Here is a 6,199-nt window from a genome sequence, read left to right on the forward strand (position 1 = left end):
AGATGAGACTTTCACCATAGAAATATGGTTATTTTATTGTACTTTAAACATATGTTTCAGCTGAGTAGCTATCAAACAATCCTCTCTCCACTGAAATCTTAATTGAAATCAAAACTGGTGAACAGTATAAAATAACTTATATAGGTCTGAACTCACTGAGTTTAACAGTGGGGTGGAGACCACCCTACTGACTGCTGCACATAATCTGGCAAAGCTGTTAATCCATGTCGGAGAGCAATTCAGAACTAAATTACTTCTAACAAGTAGAGAGGAGTGGGATTGGGAAAGGAGACTGTCTGCATACAGTTTCTATGACTACACTGGTGATGCAGCGGATGTGTCAGCTGTCCTGGAGCAGCTTTCACACTAGCTAACATTCTATATTAATGATTATTATTTACAATTTGGTAAGTGCTGATAGCTCAGCATTGCACATAAAGGAAGGTGCAATCCCTGCTCCGAGAAATTTACGGTCCAGTAACTACCTTCCATGGAGTACAGCCTTTCCCACCTCTTATTTTCTCTTGCACATAGTTCCCCACAGGAGGCTGCCTTGTCCCATCAACTGTGTGCCACACAGAGAAGCAGATGGTTGATGTTTCACCAAATAGAACTCAAGGAAGTGAAAGCTGCACACGGACCCCAGCTAGGGTGACTAGCTAACAAGTGTGAAAAATCAGGACACTTTTTTTGGATGGGCGGAAGGTGTAATAGGTGCTCATATAAGACAAAGCCCCTAATGTCAGGACAGTCCTGATAATATTGGGATGTCTGATCACCCTAACCATAGCACTGGCATAATGCCCCTCCAAGCGTAGATCCTTTTGTGAGCACCTGTGAGCACTGGGGGCATTAAGAATATAATATGTGAAGAAAATGGGCATGTCAGTAAGGGCACAGTTGTGCCCTTATATTCACCCCCTACTGCATGTGCATAGGGAGAGGACAGAATCAGTACAAGTTACAACAGCCTCTGGCAGCTTTAACCTATGCTGCTGGAAAGAATATGTACCAGAGCACCCAAGGAAAGTGCATATATAAAAATGCAGCTGCAGTGCCAGAAACCAAGAGAACAGCAGCTGCGAAAATGAGCACTAACAGAAAGCACCTAGATACCACACTGAGGGACATTATAGAAACACCCTAGATCAACAGATAGAGACATGGAGGAATGGTGGGATGACGCTTGTGTGTAAACATTTTAGTGCAATTTTCTGCACATTTCTCTCTGCTGTACACAGTTTTGCATACTCGAGGGGCAGAGAGGGGACAGGCTTTGCATACGTGCCCCATATGCTGTCACAGCTAAGTTTATCTGAGGGGGATTCCTTGACAAATCACTTGTGCTCATGATCAGAACTGACAATGACAGCTCCCTCTACCTTTCATTATTAAGAGTCAAAAACGATTATATTTATTCAAGCACTACAAGCCAGCTCAAGGCAGTACATCCCTCAGCCCTGCATGGGACTCATAGATAGGAGATGGCATGGGACTTTTCCTCTAGGGGCTTACAGTTGTCACAATGCAGTATTTGAATTCTACGCCTATACATTTTGAATCCTACAACAGGAAATGCAACAGATGCCAGACAGTTAGATGACTGGATAGCTAACCCTTACTTCAACCTTCTTCTGTTATCTCTTTCTGTCACCACATATCACTCAACAGTGGCATTTACTGAGTTCAGATGAAAGATAATCATAGCACAATGGAAGGTAGCTATACAGGGAAAGGGTTTGTTATGCTTATAAGGCAAAAAAATAGAGCTTTCATGAAAGTGCATGTGATCCAAACTCCCCAGCTCCAGCGTGTTGCCCAGGGCCCTGATTTTAGCCCTCATCCATATTCTCCATTATCGTCTGAATTCTCATGGGGCAGATCTGGACAATGACTGTGCAGATTGAAGGAGACCTTTATGCAAAGGCAGCAGTCATTATACATCAAGTAACATGTTACAAGCAGTCTAGAGCACAGGAACCTATACCACTGAGGGTGGGAAAGTTGGTCCAGGAGCAAGGTTATCTTCTATTCTTTTTGAAAAGGACCACGGGGACTTCCACTTGACCATCCATCATAGGCAGGCAAGTCTGTTGTCTCTCCTGCAGGATGGTATTCACAATATTAGCTCAACATAGTGTATTCTGAGCCTCTGATAATAGTGTTACTATAGTCTATTTTCAGCGTTTCACATTTACTAGTCTTGATTAGATATTCAATATTTGTGTTTCTTCCTGTGTGAGTTAACCTAGATCTTCTTGTTCCTCCTGTGACATATGGGCTGTATCAATCATCTACCCTTGCATTCTGACTCAGAGGACAGAAATATAACTACATTAAACTGACACATTATTTTAAAATGTCTGTCTTTTCCCCCAAGCATGGAATATTAAGGCTATATTTCAATCACTCCATCTTGCTCCATTCCACCCTGGATATGTGATTATCACCTGATGAACACAACCTATCTTGCTTTATTATTTCATGATTAGTATTAACACCATCTCAGTGCAGTCAAACAGCATGTGACCTTTTGTTGTTAGTGTGCATATTTGCAGGGAATTCTGGACAGATCCAAGTAGCTTTAAGAATTCAGGTTTTGTCTCACTACATCACATTTATATTTTAAAACTCCAGCAAAGCATCAGAATGACTAAACATGTCACATGCGGAATCTGTCATTGCTCAGAGACTATACCATTTGCTTGATAGTACAGTTTTGTTTATGACCTGTCACTTTGAGAGCTAGTGAGGGGCATGCTCTTTCTTCAACCTCAGAGTCAACCTGCTCTAATTTTGAATGTCAGTCCTGCAATTCTTTGTGTCAAAATGCTGCAGCAATAAATGTTTTATTAGGGGAGTAAACACAGTAAGGGAAGTGTTCTGACGGCATCTTCAAGCACCTAAAACCATAAAGGAAGTCTAAAGTCATTGGCCCCATCTCACAACAGCCTCTAAAACTTTTTGTAACATGTATTAGTCCTGTAGAATTAATCTAATCAAATCTTTCAAATTTCTAATTATTAGTACTATTTATCATTTGTATTTCCATAACACCTAGGAAACTGAGCGCTAGATCAGAACTCCATTGTGCTAGGTGCTGTACAAAGAGTTTATCATCTAAGTATAAGGCAAAAGACCATAGATGGATACAGACAGACAGGAGAGTACAAGGAAACAATGAGACAATATTGGTCAGCTGAACCCATCTCCTTAGGATCCAGTTTCCAATATACTTTAGCTTTTAGATAAAATGTGTGTGTGTGTGTGTGTGTGTGTGTGTGTGTGTGTATCAAAGTTGCTAGGCTAAGAACCCTGGTAACTGACATCCCAGATTTATCCAAGGAAAGGCATAATGGACATTTCAACACCTGCAATTCAACATCTACCCCCAATGTATGTCTTCCCCATCTCTAAGGGCAAGAGCATAGTTCATTCTTCAGGCCCATCCAATTCTCAATTTCTCTGCTGGGACAAACAATAAGGCTGTTATAGCATAACCACAGGGTTATAAGACTGATAATAGTAGTAGTGGATGTATTTTCTGGACAGTGGTCCATTGGGAAGTGAATTGGGACCACAACACAGCCAACAGTTGGTAGCAATTTTCAGCCACTAATAATGCGGGCTGGATTTAAACTAGTGATGTAGAATGGAAGGCTACAGAGTCCATGCTCATGCTTCTGGGTCATTTAGGTCCCCATTGTCAAATAAGATTTCAAAAAGATGGCAACTCTTCTTACCCTGTTATATGGATGGATAGGCTTCTTTAAAACATGGACAGCTGAGGGAGGGTAAATCCTCAAGGACTGTTACCTTATTAATGAACAAAACACAGTGAGACCTTACTGTATCAATCCTAAGGATCTCCAAAGAGAATAGCATGAAGGATTAAACAAGAGGAGGAGCATGCAAAACAAATGTTAAAAAAATAGAAAGGACCAAAATGATTGGATATTAATGTTCTAAGAGCTTTCTTCCACATGTCACATTGTTAAATGCCTTAGATCTCAAATGTCACAATAATCATGGCAGTTAAGATTGCAGTCAAATAAATCACTAAACCATCTAGAACCTTACCCTTATCTTTCTCTTTAACATGTTTTAAACTGTAGCCTAAATGGTGTCATTGCATTGCCCCTTAAAACTTTAAGATGATTATTCTAAATCCAAAATGTGTGAGGTTTTATTTACAAGTCAGCTAAATACCACATAGCAGCCACTTGAGTCACTGACTTCTGCAACTTTAGCTGTCATGCACCCTGCTCTGTGATACTGGCAGGGCTGCCCTGTTATAGCTTCATTAAACGAAACTCCAGTGTGAACGAAAAAATAGGTAGGGCAGGGATTATCATCTTAATGGTATTAGTCAGGATAAACAAGTTAGATGGAGGGTAGATGAGATATTTTATTCCTTGGATAACCCCAGAAAGCAGAGATTTAACTATCTGAACTAGGGGAAATATTCCTCAGTTCCCTGTTAGATCTACAATGACACACACAAAGTAGAGAGATTTGGGTCAGTCCTTTGTAGTATTGATAGCCACACAACTAAATATCGCAAATCTTTATGGCCCGAGGAACAGCAGTTAGTGAGCCAATGCAGGATGCCCCTTTTTGCTGCTCTGTGAAGTTATGTGGAAGTCATATGGTGCTCTTGCTTTTTAGTAATTTAGGAGAGACTCCCTATAGAAAATCCTTGTTGATTAACAACACATGTTCTTCATTTACTCCTCTTTTCCAAGATGTACAAATGCACATCTAACTGCAGCATTTCACTCTGACTGTTCACATCAGCAAATATTATCTGGCATAGAAATAGTTAACCCTCTTTTTTGTGTCTGCACAAGATAAAGCGAGCTTTCTTACCAAGAGGAGATGTCAGCAGCAAAGACTTAGTGACATGAAATGACAAAAAGATTCCATAAATATTTTATATCTGTGCACTCTTCATTCTCATCTGCTCTAAAAGAAAATTATGATTCTGATGTCCATCACTATATCTTGCCTTGAACTGTACTAGACAAGGTACCGACCATCAGAGTAGCATCATGCATGTGTATTTATTTTCACTCTATTGTTTACAATGTAGTGCTTTGTGTACTACTGAGTAGATCTCATTTATCTCCAGATAATATCTGGGTTTTAATTAATTAATTATTATTATTATTACACATATTTTAAAACAACTCAATCATGTCATAGATGAATTAAGAAAATAATTTATACAATAAAGATGATATAACTTTGCCTAGCATATTCCATACAACTACAATACTTACCACTTCTAAAAAAGAGGTCTAAATTCAGCTCTCAGTTATTCTTATGCAATTTTATTGGAGTCAGTTGAGCTCTACCTGAGTAACTGAGAATGGATTTGGCCTGTTGAGCATTTTCCATCTTGAAAATAGAGTGGGGTAGGTGTGGTGCAGCAGTGCCCCACCCCATGCCAGATTGGGCTTCAACAGGCCAGAGTGGCTGTTCAAGGTGGCAGCCAATCAGGGAGGGCCTGTTAGAGAACCAATCAGGGCCAGTATTACAGCCAGCCAATCAGGGCTAGGATAGGCCCTATATAAAGGCTGCCCAGGAAGGGAGTAGGTAGTTTCTCCCAGGCTGCTGCTGCACCTGCTGGGATATGGGCCCTGAGGAAAGGGCCTAGCTGGTGCAAAGGGGCTGAAGGGGAAATGGCCCAGGGAGAGAAAGAGGGCAGGAAGACTACTGCCAAAGTGTTGCTGGGTTGGGACCCAGAGTAGAGGGTAGGTCTAGGTCCCCCCTTGCACTTCTACCTGACTGTTAGGACTGGTCATCACAGACTGCACCAGACCCCTGCCAAAAGGGGTTAGACTATGGGGTATGGTTGGCCATTGTGGCTGGGGCAAAGAGAAGGGCTGCTGATAACACCAAACCTCTGGAAGGGGGTGAGACTGGAGCAGTGGGCAGTGTCCTGAAGAGGATGCTGGGAGCAATGTGGGTTGAGATTCCAATCTAGGGTGAGAGATGGATGGGACATCACTGGCAGAGGATGCTCTGCATGAACTGAGCTAATTCCCAGAGTGAACAGCATGAGGTGCTGTGGTGGTGAGTCTCAACCCTGTCACAGTAGGAAATGGTTTTTTCCCATCCCACAAAACTTTCTGAGATTTTAAACATTTTCCCATTCCACATTGGGATAAAACTGAGACTTTTTTTTCTAATTTGA

The 6,199-nt window shown here is 41.3% G+C and overlaps 1 long non-coding RNA gene across 1 annotated transcript; it reads right to left on the reverse strand.

Annotated features, from left to right (window-relative positions):
* Positions 1-1,894: 1,894 nt before the first annotated feature.
* On the reverse strand, positions 1,895-5,546 carry LOC119846972. Its single transcript, XR_005290041.2, has 3 exons — positions 5,283-5,546; positions 3,744-3,816; positions 1,895-2,102 (listed from the first exon to the last, which is right to left on the reverse strand). It is a non-coding gene; the product is annotated as an uncharacterized LOC119846972 (long non-coding RNA).
* Between the last annotated feature and the right edge of the window lie 653 nt (positions 5,547-6,199).

Source organism: Dermochelys coriacea, chromosome 1 (genome assembly GCF_009764565.3).
Source record: "Dermochelys coriacea isolate rDerCor1 chromosome 1, rDerCor1.pri.v4, whole genome shotgun sequence".
NCBI lineage: Eukaryota > Metazoa > Chordata > Testudines > Dermochelyidae > Dermochelys > Dermochelys coriacea.